Here is a 17,048-nt window from a genome sequence, read left to right on the forward strand (position 1 = left end):
AGGAAGGAAAGGAGACTAGAGAAATAACCTTTGAAGAAGAGCAGTAGCTCCTGTTATGTCTCCCTATTTACCACCCAACTTTTCTCTCTGCCTTCCATGACTGGCACTTTGTTCCTCAAGTATTGTTTTTTCCATTTACCAAACATCACCGTACTTTGAGGCTATCCCATCAATTACCCAAGGGGTAAAGCAGACTACAGAGCCAATAACATGTAAACATAATTGCTCGTTGTAATCATAGGATCTCAGAATGAAAGGCTTATCAAGAATCATGTTGCCTAATGGGTTTCAAACTGTTCTGAAAAGCGCTGGAGTTCCCAAAGAGCCTTCACTGGGTAAGGAAGGGCTTGGCAGGTAGAACTCTCCACCTGGCGCCTCTGGTTCACGAACTGCAATTCTGACTGTCTGCTTTATAACTGGGTTCTGAAGAATCTGTTACCAAAAACAGTTCTATTAAAAAAAAAGCACATTAAAACAACAGAGTTTCAGTGCTATTTTTTATAAGTTAATGTCCTTTCCTAGCAACTCTTCTATGTTCAACAGATTTGATGTTTACAGAACTCTTGGTACAATGAGAAACCGTTAAGGTATGTGGGAACCTTTGGTTTCTAACACCTACCTCATAATATCTAAAGAGAATATATCAACACTTTACAAGTGTTAAGTCAAATGAAATAATTATGTTTAATTTACCAACAGGGCAATTCTGGTATAAACTCAGGGAGAAAGGAGTAGGTAAAATTCTCTCCTCCAGATTTTGCGGTGTGCATCACTCCCTGCTCTTTCAGCAAGAAGAGAAAGAGTCATAATTAACTGGTTTGGGTAAAACTTTTTGATTCATTTAACCTAGTGATAACCCTATAATTAAGCATTATGTACAATATGGTGTGAGCTTTCGGAAAGCAACGATTTAGTATGAAATGGTGGGAGGAAGAATTAAGTCATCAGCTTTCCATCCCTGCCCGTTAGCTTGGCAATCTCTAATGGAAGTCATTCATGAAGTTAATAAGTTCTCTTCAAGCCATCACTAAAAAGGGGGATAATTATATTAGGCACCAAAGTTCATGAGGAAGAAAATTCACAACAAAACAACTTTGATCTTTGCTCCAGCTTCTGCTTAATGGTCTGGAAAACTAATAATCATTAATTTTCACAAAAGATGTCATATGGCCAGACCTATAATGTTCAAATAATATTCAATTATATTCTTTCTATCAAGTGAAAGCCTCTTTTAATCATTTTGAAACCAATTACCACAAAATGCATTATTTTATTCTTGTAGTATCTGCACTGCAAGTCTTGAAAATACGACAGCAATTTTACTTCACAGGATACACACTGAAAACGCAGAAGTTGATTTTGCATTCAGATCTCATTCGATCTAACAGAACAATGACATTTTTTTCTCTTCTTCCTGTTATGGACTTTTTGAAAAGTACTGTTTGCTTCTTGCACAATTTCCCAGATTCAGAATTACCTAATACTTCTACTTTAAACAGAAGACCTGCAACCATACTTAGAAAATATGTTTCTAGCAGACCTCTTCTTGACTACTAATGCCTAAGGAAAATGGTAGAGCCACCAAGCAGAGTGACTTTGATAGAGAATGGCAGTCACATTGTGTCTGAATAGATTTGGTAGGGTGAGAGGGAATATTCACCCCAAGTTTCTCCATCCCCATCCCAGCAATTTACAATCCACATTACTCCAGGATTCTACCACTTATGAAGGAGTGCCTATATACACAGAGGTGATGAAATATGGATTATGCTGAGCGAAGATTAAATACAAAATTATTTCTATTAGTCAGAAAATAGAATTTGTAAAAATTTTTCCATTGTTGGCAGAGAAGTTGGTATTTTTAACTTTCAGTTTTGTAAACCTTTAATTGGAGACTGAGAAAGCCACACACAGAAAACATTTTTAATCCTAGGAAACATCTATCAAAACAAGGGTACAGAAGATAGAAAAGGTGGCTGGGGTATCCCCATAAACAGATGGAGAGGAGAGTAATCACACTCTAGGTAGATGAACTGGAGGCTTGCAGCCATATTCCAGGTTCTGACTCAGTCCATGTGTCAGATTTCCTCCCAGCTAAATGTATAAAAGCAAACCACCCCAGGATCCACATGGAATGCTTCCTCTTCCAAATTTGCTGAGAAGTGTCTCTAACTACAGAGTTACTTGAGTCTGTAGTATTCCCCATAGCAGACTGATTCTCCTGTAACCATTAAATCAAACTAGGGAGAGAAATCCAGCTGACTGCATTTTTACCTCTTTAATGTACTGTCCCTAGTTTTTAGTCAAAACAGACACAGAGAGAAAACAAGTTACAACTAAGTGAAAGGAAAGCCCCTTTCTATCCTCAGTAATTCTTACCTAGCTTTGGAGGTAAATCTGTATTCTATGGGGGGAGGGAAGAAATGTGGTATAATCTGAGACTTGAAATCAAATCTACTATAGTACTATGATAATAACTAGGTAATTCTTTCTTGAGCTACATCATTTGAGGTCTTAAATCAAAGGATTTACCAAAACACATTTTTGCAGAAATCACAGAAAAACTATTGTTAAACCATTATCATAAAAAATTTGTTACAGACCCAAAAACCAACGATACTTGAAAAAGTCTCTCTGGATAGATACCATATGTTTTCACTTCTAAGTGGAACAGGAGAAACTTAACAGAGAACCATGGGGGAGGAGATGGGGAAAAAGAGTCGGGGAAAGGGAGGGAGGCAAACCATGAGAGACTCTTGAATACTGAGAACTGAAGGCTGATGGGGGTCGGGGAGAGGGGGAGGACGGGGAGGGGCATGGAGGAGGGCACTTGTTGGGATGAGCACTGGGTGTTATATGGAAACCAACTTGACAATAAACTATGAAAGGATAAAAAATTCTCTCTGAAGTATATTTTACAGTTTTATAATGTGTGGTGTCACACACACACACAGTTACAGAACCTTCTTTTACTGACAGCACTTTTCAGTAACTTAGTATAAAGGATTAAAATTTCAATCTTCTCAAGATCCAACTCAAATCTTCTGATGAGACATTTCATTACAAACAAGGCTTTGCTCTTTTTTATGTAATCCCAGAATGAAAATGAAGAAGCCTTTATGATCTAATCTATTCTCCTGTTTCCTTACAAGTGGACAGCAAAACCATCCCAAAGTAATGAGGATAACACTATTTAGTATAAAAGCTCGAGAGAAGATTACTTCCCCCTAAGTGCTGTATATCATTCTAATGCCCTTTAATAGCTGAATTCTCATTCTGGAGGAAGGCAGCACCATGAAAGCCAATTCTGCTCCAGTTCTCAGCTGGGTTCCAAAGTTGGGTTAACATCATAGATTTTAAAGACGGACTTATTTTACTGCCTCTCTGCAGATTGGGAGTGCCTTCAGAAATGGGAACCAGGTGATCATCTTTGTGACCAACTCTACATTCTAACTCCATACCGGTCACATTTAGGGATCAAGCAATACATGAAAGTATGACAAGTATGTCAGAAACTAGGGTAACTGGCTTAGAAAGGTTTATATTAGTATGTGAATGATTATCATTTAAAAAACAAGTTCCTGGGGCGCCTGGGTGGCTTAGTCGGTTAAGCGTCCGACTTTCCCTTAGGTCACGATCTCGAGGTTCGTGGGTCCGAGCCCCGCGTCGGGCTCTGTGCTGACTGCCAGCTCAGAGCCTGGAGGCTGTTTCAGTCTGTGACTCCCTCTCTCTCTCTGACCCTCTCCTGCTCACGCTGTCTCTCTCTCTCTCTCAGAAATAAATAAAAAATAAATAAATAAATAAATAAAAAACAAGTTCCTTTTTGTTAAAACCTTTCCTCTACCCTTGTACCACACAGTCCTTAGTTTCAGCCTTATTCTGTTCAATTACTGGTAGATTACAAAATTAAAAGTCAGACAATGGCTCAGGCATTTGTGATATTAGAAGTACTTGAAAAAGCAAACTATCAAAATTATTAGTTATAATTTTCCTTTTATATCAACAAAAAGAGGCATTTTAGTAAGGAATTTGTTAAATACATATTTTTTGAAAAAGACAGTTAATTTCAACATGGTTAGTTGATGTCTACTGCATAGTAAACTGTGAAGCTACCTTGGAGAATTATTTTTTCAGGAATGCAACATTATTCTAAAGTTATCTTTCGTTATACAGTATAGGAAGGTAGGAAAAAGACAAGGCAAGTGGGTTTTTTTAATGTTGACTTTTTATTTTTCCTGCTACTGTCAGTACTGCCCTTGTCTGCCTAATTGCCATTAAACACACGTGGGGGAACATTATCAAAAAAACATGATGCTGGACCATGATACTCAGAGACTCCTAACCACCCTTCCCTGTCCTTAGAATGTGGGAATGTGGGTTCCACTTCCACTTCCCTTTCCCACCCCCAGGAAATAGCCTTGAGATGATGATTTGGTGTTAAAAAAAACCCTGCATAGTATACATGACTGAGCAGTTTTAGGGCTTCTTTATTAACTTAGAAGATTTGAGGTGGACCGAGGAATCCATTGGTTTTGCTGCCACACAAGACAAACCTTATATGCAAGTTCCTTTTGATTACTCAAACTCCCACCTACCAACCTGGAGTGGCTTGCCTCCCCCCCCAGCCCCAGTCCCTCTGTGCCCTGAATACAGGGGCCAATTTCAGATTAAATCAGGAAGCTCCCAAGTGGGTTGTAAACCAATAGCACACTGATTTAACATTCTGGCCAGCCTAACCCAGAGTCCTATGGTAGTTACCTATAAAATGCCTTTTCAGAGGATGAATGGAAGAAAAGAATGACTGGAGAATGAAATTCATTGGGTAAGAAAATAGGAGGATGTATCACAGAAATGAGAAAGGATTAACTTTATTTGAAAGGATGAAGGATGACTTTTCTGCTCTAAAGAAGAGGAAAAAAAATGCCATGACAGGATGCTTACATGCTACTTTTATTCTAAGAAACTTCATTACAAGCCATTTTGTATGAACTTTAAAATCTAAAACACTTAAGCAGAAAACCTGAAATATTTTTAGTTTCTTTTTTAAGGGTGAGAAGAATTTATGTGGTCATTGGAGGTATTTCAAGTTCTTATTTTAATATTTATTCAGTTCCAAACGACTTGATGACCAATAATAATTCATTTTTATAAGAAAATAAATTGTCTACTCTGACAAATACAAATTCTAGGCTGCAGATCCTGCTCTCAATATATCATCTCCTAGTTCTATCAACGTAAATCTCAGAGGTCTTATAATTCTTTCTCATTTCAAATGAAAGGCAAATGCTTCTGAAATGGATTCACTACATTACTTATAACTGCTGAGTCAAGGGATCTGAAAATACTGCTATACCAACAAATAGAGTTATTATAGCTCATTACACCTACTCTATGAAGGATGACTCAAATGCAACCACTAGCATATATTAAAGAATAAAGTATCTACCTGGTGGCCATCTCTACTTGGGTGAGTCCCAGGCATCTCAAATTCAACAAGTTTAAAAACAGAACCAATATATTATTCTGCCAATCTTACTCCTGCATTCTCCGGGCATAAAAGATGGTAATGGCTTCAATTCAGTCATGAAAGTCAAAAGCGTTGAAGTCCTCCTCAATTTTCTATTCCATTCATTCCACTCACCCCCAAATTCAATTAGTCACTGAATCAGATTCAGTAATCTAATTCCGTCTCATATTCACATTCTTCCACCCAATTCTATCACTGCCATAGCTCCGATTTTCATTTCTTCCACAGTCAATATAGTTTTCCTGCCTCTTGATTTTTATAACTAACTGGTATAAGTGTCTTTTGTCATTTGTAGTAGAGGGTGTTGTCTGATTTAAAGCTCTCTGGTCCTTACTCATGTGAGAGCTTTATAATACAATATTGAACTTGTGTCTACAAATGAATTGTCCAAAACCATGGAGATCTTCTCCCTTTTATCACTTCACTAAAAGTGACAGTTAAACATAAAAAACCCTTCAGAATGAAAGAAGCAACGAAAGAAACTAAAGAAACTAAACTTATCCTGAAGAATCCTTCACAGATTCCAGACTGCAAAGTGACAGGGGTGGGCAAGGAACATAGACCAAGACAAATAAACTGAAAGCGATAGAAATTTACCATCCGAATACAGTATTTGGATACCTAGGTCCTGTTCATCACCAGGCACAGTCAAGCTGTCACTGCCTCAGGAATGTGATTCAAGGTTTATTCTGTTGAGAAATGAAATCTAAGAGGTATGGATCCAGAAACTCCTGGAAAATTATAGGAAGGAGATAAAAACAGCAAAGTTACATAAAATCCTATATATGAACTACTAAACTATCAGACCCCCTGCTCAATCTACTCCTAGAGCCACTCCTAGAGCCACAAAAGCAGGCCTATGTTTCTCAGAGCTAGAAGCTTCTCTGGGGCAAAGTAAATAGCCTTAGGAAGAAGCCTCCCAGAAAATGACACTTGCAGTACTTTTCAGACACAGGCACCAGTGAAAATTCAGCCTTGCCACCATGCTACCCTGTATCGTAACCCAGCAGTTATCAAACCCCAGCTGAGTACACAAAGCTTACAGTCATTACACTAAGTACATCATTCTTACATAGGAGCCAATAGAAAATGATTAGGAAACAAAGAAGCACAAACAGCTAATAGAAAAGCAGACACAAAACAAAACACATACAAACCCGAAGAGCACAAATGAGCCATAGTCAATATATGGAAAAGGCAGAAAGTACAACTTAAACTGCAAATATAACTTCTTTAGAGAGACAAGCAATTACATGGCATCAAAAAATAGAATAAAATGCTGTAAAAATAACTATTAGAGAAATATAGAAGAAAGAAATCTTGTATATTAAAATATGATAGCTGAAAAGCAACTATTCAATTAAAGTGTTGAGAAGTGTTAGAAAAATTTCTCACAAGTCAGAACAGGAAGAAAAAGCCAAAGATGGTAAGAAACTTCGAGACCAATCCTACGCATCCAGTCTCAAGTTAAAACAAATTACAAAGAGAACAAACAAATTTGTTGGGAAAAAAAGTCAATACAAGAACTTAAAAAGTTACTACAGACCAAAACATTTTCAAATATGAATATGCTCCCTCCCCATCCTCCTCCCCCAAAAGGAAAAAAAAAAAAAAAAAAGTGACTGTTCTATGGATTCCTTCTCAGAAAGTTAGGAAGTTATTACCCCAGGATGGTTGACAATAGAAATGCTAGGAAGAGTGATCAAGCAGGGATGCAGAGCAATGATCCGAGGACCAATAATAAGGCTAGTTGTCTGATAGGTATGATGGTGTATGTAGGTTAGAAATGATTGGGGCATGGAAAGTTAAGTCAATTAAAGAACAAGGCAATTGATAACTCTAGATAAAATAAAAGATGTTCAAGTGAGTAAATTTAATAGGATTATCTTGGGTATGTGGCAAAAACTATGTTCTTATCACAGTAAACACAAGTGAGAACTATTTTAATAAAGATGTGAAGTATACAGCAATTGGAGGATAAATATAGGAGACTTAAGCAATCATCAACTTATAATAGACTGCTATATATAGGATATTACATATAAACTTCATGAGGATCACAAACCCAATGCTAATAATAGATACCAAAAATGTAATGAGAAAGGGATATGAATTTAACAGTAGATCACTAAATTATAAGGGAAGAGAGCAAGAAACTACAAAATAGTATCAGAACACAATCAAGAAAATAGCATTAAGAATGTATCTATTAATAACTAGTTTAGATGGAAATGGATTAAATACTCCTATCAAAAGACACAGGGTAGCTGAACTTTAAAAAAGATCCATTTATGCAGCCTAAAAGAGACTCACTGAAGATCTAAAAGATGCATACAGAATTAAAATAAAGATATGGAAAAAGTTTAAGGAAACCAAAAGAAAGCTTTAGCAGTTATACACAGAGACAGAACAGACTTTAAAATAAAGACTAACGAGAAACAACAAGGGCATTATCTAATGATCAATCAGTCCAAGAAGATAGGACACTTATAATTATCTATGTACACAACATAGGAGAAACTAAATACATGAAGGTAATATCAACATAAAGAGGACAGGGGTGCTTGGGTGGCTGAGTCAGTTGAGTGTCCAACTTCGGCTCAGGTCAAGATTTCCGAGTACATGGTTTGGAACCCTGTGCTAGGCTGTGCGCTAACAGCTCAGAGCCTGCAGCCTGCTTCACAATCTGTGTCTCCCTCTCTCTCTCTGCCCCTCCCATGTTCATGCTCTGTCTTGGTCTCTCAAAAAAAAATTAACATTAAGAAAAATTTTAAAGAGAAATGGGCAGAATAAAATAGTCAGGAACTTTAGCACCTACTTCCATCAATGGATAGATCATCCAGACTGAAAATCATTAAGAAAATAGTGTTCTTCAATGACACAGTTGACTAGATGGACTCCATATATACAGAATATTCTATCCCAAACCAGCATAATATACATTCCTTCAAGTGTACGTGTGACATTTTCCAGGACAGATCACATGTTAGGCCACAAAATAGGTCTCAAAAAAAATTGAAGAAGACTGAAACCCTATCAGGCATCTTTTCTGAGTACAATGATATGNTTTCAAGTGTACGTGTGACATTTTCCAGGACAGATCACGTTAGGCCACAAAGTAGGTCTCAAAAAAAATTGAAGAAGACTGAAACCCTATCAGGCATCTTTTCTGAGTACAATGATATGAAAGTAGAAATCTGTTAAAAGAAAAATAAAAACTAGGAAACAGATGAAGGATAAACATATTATGAAATAACCAGTAAGTCAGACGTCAAATATGAAATCAACAATACTTCAAGACAAGTGAAAATGAGAACACCACAGTCCTAATTTATGACACTCAGCAAAAGCAAATGTGAGACAGTTTAAAGTGTTATACAGGATTACTTCAAGAAACAAGAAAAATCTAAATCTACAGCTATCCCTGAAAGGAACAAGAATTAAAAAAAAAATACAAAGTTAGTAAAAGAAAATAACAAAGATCAGATCAGAAATGAGATACTAAAAAAATGCGAACAGCAATGAAACTAAAAGTGGTTTTTATTTCCTAAAAGAAAATTGGCAAACTTTTAGCCAGACTCATCAAAATTAGAGTGGGCTCAAATAAATAAAAACAAAACAAGTTAAAACTGAAACTACAGAAATACAAAGGTTAATAAGATATTACTACAATTAAATGTCAACCAATCGGACAATCTACAAGTGAATAAATTCCTAGAAACATACAATCTTCCAAAAATGAATCAAAACCAGAAAATCTCAACACAATGATCAATAATAAAATTGAATCAGTAATCCAAAAACTCCCAGAAGTCCAGGACCAGATGGCTTCAGAGAAACGTTTTTTAAACACTGAGCAATACATATACTTCAACTATTCCAAAAATCTCAAGATGAAGTAATGCTTCTAAACTCATTCTACGAGAGGAGCATTACCCTGATACCAAAACCAGACAAAAACCCCACAAGGATGAAAAAATAAAATAAAATAAAATTATAGGCCAATACATCTGATAAATATTGATGTAAAAAATCTTTAAGATATTAGCAAACCAAATTGAAAAACACATTATAACAATCATACACCATGATCAAGTGGGATTTATTCCAGGGATACAAGGATGTTTCAATATCTGCAAGTCAACCAACATGATATACCACATTAACAAAGAGGAAGTTTAACATCATTAATCATGTCAACAGATGCAGAAAAAGTCCGTTAAAATTTAACATTGACTGGGGCACCTGGGTGGCTCAGTTGGTTAAGCGTCTGACTTCGGCTCAGGTCATGATCTCACGGTTCATCGGTTCGAGCCTCAAGTCGGGCTCTGTGCTTACAGCTAGCTCAGAGCCTGAAGCCTGCTTCAGATTCTGTGTCTCCCTCTGTCTCTGATCCTCCCCTGCTCACACTGTCTATGTCCTCTCTCTCTCTGAGAAATAAATTTAAAAAAATTTAACATTGACTTATGATAAAAAGGAATACCCAGAAATAAATTTAAGGAGGTACAAGCCCTGTGTTCTGAAAAGTGTAAGACAGTGATGAAAGACAGTGAAGACAACACAAACAATAGGATATACCATGTTCATAGATTCTAAGATCATTTAAATTTCCTTACTATCCAAAGCAATCTAAAAATTCATACATTCCCTATCAAAACACCAATGGCATTTTTCACAGAACTAGAATAATCCTAGATTTCTATAAAGTATCAACAGGTCCTGAATAGCAAAGCAATCTTGACAAAGAACAACAAAGTTGAAGGTGTTGTGCTCCCGGATTTCAAACTCTAATATGAAATACAGTAATCACAACAGTATGGTAGTGACACACAAAAAAAGATATAGATCAAGAGAACAAAATAAAAAGCCCAGAAAGAAACCCATGCTTATACAATCTTTGACAAAGGAATATAAAAAAGAAGGAAATATTGTCATTAACAACATGGTATTGTACTAAGTAAAATAAGTCAGACCAAGACAAATGTGTTATGATTTGACTTGTACGTGGAATCAACAGAACAAACCAAAACAAAAATAGACTCATAAATACAAAGAATAAACTGGTGGTTGCCACAAGGGAGGGTGGTCGAAGTATGAGCACAATAGGAGAAAGGGATTAGAAGGTACAAACTTCCAGTTATAAAATATAAGGCATGAGGATATTAGGTACAACATAAGGACTTTGTTAACTTGTAACAACTGTGCATGTGGACATATGGTAACTAGATGAACCCTGGTCAACAACTCACAATCTATGTAAATTTTGAATTTCCATGTTGTACACCTGAAATACAGTCTTGTATCTCAACTCTACTTAAAAAAAAAAAAAAAAAAAAGAACAAGATTACAAGACCTGAATAGACTTTTTTTTCCAAAAGCAATATACAAATAGCTAACAGGTAAATTAAGAGGTGCCCAACATCACTAACCATTAGAGAAATGCAAATCAAAATAAGAATGAGGTATGACCTCACATCTGTTAGAATGGTTACCAAAAAGGTAAGAGATAGTGGTGAGGATATAGAGGAAAAACAATCCTTGTGTACTGTCGGGGAGCAATGTAAACTGTTACAGCCACTATGGAAAACACATGGAGGTTACTCAAAAAAATAAAAACAGACTTAGCCCACGGGCTAGCAATTTCACTTCTGGGAATATATCCAAACGAAATGGAAATACTCTGTTGAAAAGGTATCTGTACCCCACGTATGTAGCAGCATTACTTCTAATAGCCAAGACATGGAAACAACCTACAATGAATAGAAGTTGTGAGATACATACACACACACGCAACGGAATAATATTTGGCCATAAAAAAGGATATCTTGTCATTTGTGACAACATAGATGGACCTAGAAGGCCTTATGCTAAGTCATAGAAGTCAGAGGAAGATAGTACTCTATGATCGCACTTATACGTGGAACCTAAAAAACAAACCCAAACTCATAGAAAAAGAGATCAGATTTGCAGTTACCAGAGGTGAAACTGGACACAGGTGGTCAAAAGGTACAAACTATTAGTTTTAAGATAACTAAGTAACTAAGTACAAGGGATGTCATATATAGTGATGACTAGTCAACACCACTGTATGCTAAGTTGTTAAGAGGAAAACCTAAGAGTTCTTCTTTGTACACACATGAAATCCTGGATGTTAACTTATCATGGTAATTATTTCACACTGTTTAAAGGCTGTTATTATGCTATACATCTTAAATGTATACAGTGTTGTGTATCAATTAGATCTCAAAATTTTCTGAAAAATTAAAAAATATTAACTTTTAGAAAATGAAATATTTGTAATTTTGAGTCATACTAGCAAGACTGGGAAGTGTCTCTTTGAACAAGAAAGCATTTGAACAAAAATTCTTTTCTGTATTTCAGGAGTGTCCAACTACATTTTCAAATTTATTTTCAATTATCTTAGCTACTGTATGAGCTTTTAGTAATATAACATGTCAAATGGAGATAATCTACACCATATTCTTTGCAGAAAAAAAGACCAGTATCTTAAATGCTAATATGACCCATATAGTTTTAAAAACCCACTGCCTGAATGACCAATGCCTTTCATGAAATTTTACAATGTCAGCGGCAGACTGATGCTTTGGGCAGCCAGAAAAATGCCAGAAATACAGGATTATTTTCTTTGTTTGATCTTCCTCTTAGGGCTCTGCATGGAGTCAGATCTTTCCCACCTAAACCATGAAATTTCTTGAAAGAGAAGCCACTTCTCTCTTCTTTAAAAGGTGGGTGGGAGGGAGGTGGGAGGCTCTTATAAGCAGTGGAGTCAATGAACAGAGACAAAAATCAAGACAGAGTGGCAAAGAAAAAAGTAAAAGTTTTGTAGCCCTTGTAAGGGAATAATCAGACACCAGATATACTGCAAAAAATTTACACATATACACCCACCCCTTTCTGCTCTCACACACAGAGTACAGAAGATGGTAGAAAGAATTAATCAAGACACAGAACAAGATCTGAGGGACAGAACAAAGACCCTAGCACAGCCACCCTCATTAGAGTATGTTTAGTAAGCCCCCTGTAAGTGAAGGGTGATGTTCTAAGACAAAAGCCCCTAAATACATTATAATTCTTAATTGGCAGTCATGTTTATTTAGAAGATTTTGTCCATTGCTGATACTTATTTCGAGAATATTGTTTACTCCAAGTACCAGACTGAGAATCTAAAATGGCTATATGAAAAATAATGCATATCTGGTTAGCTTCTGGCTTAGGAACAGACATCTAGTCTATCTACACCCATTCTTTTGACACTTTGACTGATGCTCCTAATTGGCAACAGAGTGCCTCCAAATCTCACCTGCAGGGGAGACATGGTTAGATTCAATTGAGCTCAGCAGGTCTAGATACAAAGCTCTAAAGTTGTGTAAAGATTCTCACCTCACTTCTGGATCCAAGTCAGCTCCTAATTTACTGTGACAAAATATAGACCAATGCTGTGTCTTGTTTTACCTTTTTGATCTGTCAAATGAAAATGATGACACTTGGAAGCACCTGGGTGGCTCAGTTGGTTAAGTGTCTAACTCCTGATTTCAGCTCAGGTCTTGATCTGTTGTGAGATCCAACCCTCATTGGGCTCCACGCTAAGCACAGAGCCTGCTTAAGATGCTCTCTCCCCCTTTCGCTCTTAAAAAAAAAAAAAAAGAAAGAAAAAAGAAAAAAAAATGATGACACCTACGTTACCTACTCTACTAATATTGAATAAAATGAGACAATGTGAAAATATATTAGAAAATGAAAAGCACTATAAATATACAGGACTCTAGAATGTGTTGATGCACTCTCTGTTCCAACATTTTCCAGTCTTAATTAGGCAGAGTGAACAATTATATAGCTTTCAAACATATTTGTCATGGACCAAAAATATTCTTTTAGTAGCTGAATCACTATCCTGACTATGGCTATCTGTATATTAGACCATTTTTAAAGGTCTGAAAAAAACTGTTCCACCAGTTGGAGAGACTTCCAAGTCCCCATAAACCGGGCAAACAGACTTCAGAATGAGGCCATTCTCAGTGCTAGCAGGGGAGGCTGAGAATATGAAGAGGTTGAGTCAAAGGAAAAAAGTTAATGCCGTTCTGGAAAACATTCTGTGGACTCAGAAAAATAGTGTCTAGTATATTTAACTACAGAACGAATATAATTAAAGACCTCATGTTTATATCTGTCCCTTTTAGGACATATCCTGAGTTCATGCCCATAAATATTATCTTTTCAGTAACTCAATACTGGGAAGTATTTTGCAACATGGAGATTTATAAAATATGTCTTCATAAAAGTCTCAAGTAAAATCTCAGGCAGATGAAATGATTCAGTGGGCCACACTGCAGCTAACACCACCACCAGCACTGCACACATGGGGGACTCTGCCCTGGTCATTTCTCTTGGTCTGAGATTGATTTCAGTTACACAGAGCTCAGGAGAAATTGCAGAGATTAGGAATAGGAGTCTTTTCAGGACCACAACCTCCCATTTCAGGTCACTTTTCCACATTAGGGGAGGTGACGCTCTTCCTCACCTCTATCACTGTTGGATCAGCTCTTACCTCAGTCACTTGCACATTACTATGAATACATTTGGGGTCAGGAGTCTTTTCCCTTGTATTCTAATTCCAATCTTGTAAGTATGGAAGTAAAATGTCTTATTTTCTCTAAAGACAATTTCAGTCACCAGCAAATGGGTGTGGGGAGCATGTCCGATTGCCCTTGAATCTCACCCCTCCTGCTGGGGAGGCCGGACCCCCACTAAAGGTAGTCACTTACGTACTTGAGGGTCATTTGGGGTACACAGGGGCTTTCACTCCTCCGTGCAGGGCTTGCCGCCTTACCTGCTCCTTCTCCTGGAGTCGCCCAGGCTTCATCCATGTAGCTCTTGTGACAACACAGGCTCCAGTACTGTTCCCGCCGGGCAGCCTGCTCACCACCTCCTCTGTGCTGTTCTAGGCTCCTTAGCTCACCTCCAGCCTCCACGTCCTCTGCCCCGACACCCCTAAGATCTCGGAGCCCATTCTCACCTCCCTCCTCAAGGGCCAAGGCCTGTTTCAGCTTCTCCACCCACCCCCGCTTCCTCGTGGACTTTCTAGGGCTTTCCCCAATCAGCGGTTATTCACAGTTGCTGGGGCTGGAGTGCCACAGCTCTAGCCTGCCAGCACCTGGATGCTAAAGTGAAGAAGACTGGGGAGGGGGGAGCACAGACCGGGTCTCAGATGGGAGTGAGCAAATTCAGATCTGACCCGGCACGGGGAAAACTGGGAGTGGGAGCCTGGTCATCAACAGGCATCAGGCTGCAGGTGTGTGCACTGGTGTGTGTGTGTGTGTGTGTGTGTGTGTGTGTGTGTGTGTGTGTGTGCGCGCGCGCGTGCGTGTGTGTCGGGGTGGAGGGCACGTTGGCCTCAGGAAAAGCTGTTGGCAATGATTACAGGTCCAGGAATGCCCAACAAAAAAGGAAGAAAGATCTAAAAGCTTGGTTTTGGCTAGACAGTTACTACCAATTATATGGTTTATAATCTTCCCTCAATCACCACTTACTCTATTAAATACAAAATATAATAAGATTAACTTGTAAAAAATTTCTCAGCTTTGCTGAGCAACTCAGGATATGCCTTGATGTAGCTTTCTTCATGTTTCCTGTGCTTTGCCAAAAAGGGAACGTTGGTGGCACATTTTTAAATTTTTAAATCTCTTTGCTTCTTTATGGAAAAGATCATGAATACTTATCCATGTCCTTTCTTGAATTTTTTCTCATGGTGCTTTGTCCACCAGAATTCTTCCCTGACTTAACCTTGAGGAGGTGTAGGGTACCTTTTTATTTGTTCTATGTCATTAGAATCCCAGAATTGAGAGAGTTTTATCAGTTGTTTATTTGTTAATCTTTTCAGGTGTCCTGATGAGATTACAGTTTGTCAACTAGACCTCTGACAGCAATAATTAACATAAATGAATATCCATTTCCATTATCCCATTTATCCTATTTGTACTTATTGAATGATGATTCTGTAAAAGGCACCATGAACAATTTCAGGTGTTAAGGCTCAATTTATTACAAAGCAAACGATGAGTTATTGTTTATTGGCACATATCTCAATGAGATTGTTCTCAGGCAGGCAGGAAGATTAAGTTCCTCCTCTATTCAAATGTATTTGAAAGCTCAGTCCTATAAAATGATAAAAATAGCAGCTACTAATTATTAAGAGTGCAGGGCAAAGTTGAATCTACTTTTTAAGAAAAGTCTTTAACTTTTATAAAGACCTTAAAGGGAATTATCTCAGTATTTTTAATAAGAAACCTGACTTCTCCAGATCATATAGCTAGTAAAGAGTAATATCGGGATTTCAAAGCCGTTCTTATTTAATTTAAAATTTTACATAATATAAATCATCCTTTAGCCATTAAAAATTAATTGAGCCACTACTGTCATTACCTCAACAAGTAGTTAAATCACCTACAAATAAGGCTTCTTTTTGCTTCCCAGAAAAGATTTGGATATAATATCTTGAATTTAGTTCTTATGACGAGGAAAGAAATTAATGTTTTATTATACTTCTATGACATAGAAGACAGCATTTCACGTTTATTATCTCATTTATTTTTACCCAGATTTTATAAGCTGCATATTATTATCTTCATTTACAGATGGGAAACACAAATTCGAATAAGTGATTCCCCATCAACCCTTAAGTTGCAAAGTCTGTGTCTGAAGAAGATGCAAGTAATTATAAAGTCAGTGTTCTTTCAACAGCATCCCACTGTGTGCTACAGCAGCAAAGACAGAGTCTGAATGATACTAAGAGGATAATATTTCTTACACTGTAACTTAACCAGTATAGCCTCCTGACATTTATTCACTGAAGTGTAATTATGACTTTGGCTTTTTAGTTATTTTTAAAGTGCTGATGGGAGTTATCGTTTTCAGTTACCTGAATTCTGAAACCCATACTCTATACCTTAAGGCAGGTATCAGTGGCCCTTACTGCACACATACACATACACACACACACACACACACACACACACCTAGATCCAAAATGGACCTCCTCGAAGTGACCAGTCATACTGTCATAAATCAGAGAAAAAATAAAGAAAATGTAGAGTTTTATTGTACAAAAAGGGCAATAGAGAGTAATGAAAATAATATGACAATCAAAATATCCATGGTTTTCTTCACTAAACTTGAGCAAATTCTTAAAATTCTGTGAAACAAAGGGCTAAAAATATCTGACAAAGCAAAATAACTATGAGAAATATTACTTCATGTAATAGTTAAGTCAAAGTAACTAAGATTGTGAATTTGGTTTAGAAACAAACAATACCCCAATGGAACAGAAAAGACAGCCTCCAATAGACCCTGCATAGACATATATGGTACAAGACAGAGGCAGTGTTGCAAATCAGTGGAGAAAAAATAGAAGATTGAATAAACTATGCTGAGATAATTATATACATATACGAAGAAAATAAAATTGTTTCCATCTCATGTTATTCCTTTCAAATTTTAGAAAAAT

General features: G+C 37.1%; 1 protein-coding gene across 2 annotated transcripts in view; it reads right to left on the minus strand.

The window, feature by feature from the left end:
* The window catches only part of UNC13C (unc-13 homolog C), a 558,456-nt gene that overhangs the window by 469,942 nt on the left and 71,466 nt on the right, over window positions 1-17,048 (minus strand). The window lies entirely within an intron of this gene.

The sequence above is a fragment of the Crocuta crocuta genome, unplaced genomic scaffold, assembly GCF_008692635.1.
Source record: "Crocuta crocuta isolate KB4526 unplaced genomic scaffold, BGI_CrCroc_1.0 scaffold102, whole genome shotgun sequence".
In the NCBI taxonomy this organism is placed as follows: domain Eukaryota; kingdom Metazoa; phylum Chordata; class Mammalia; order Carnivora; family Hyaenidae; genus Crocuta; species Crocuta crocuta.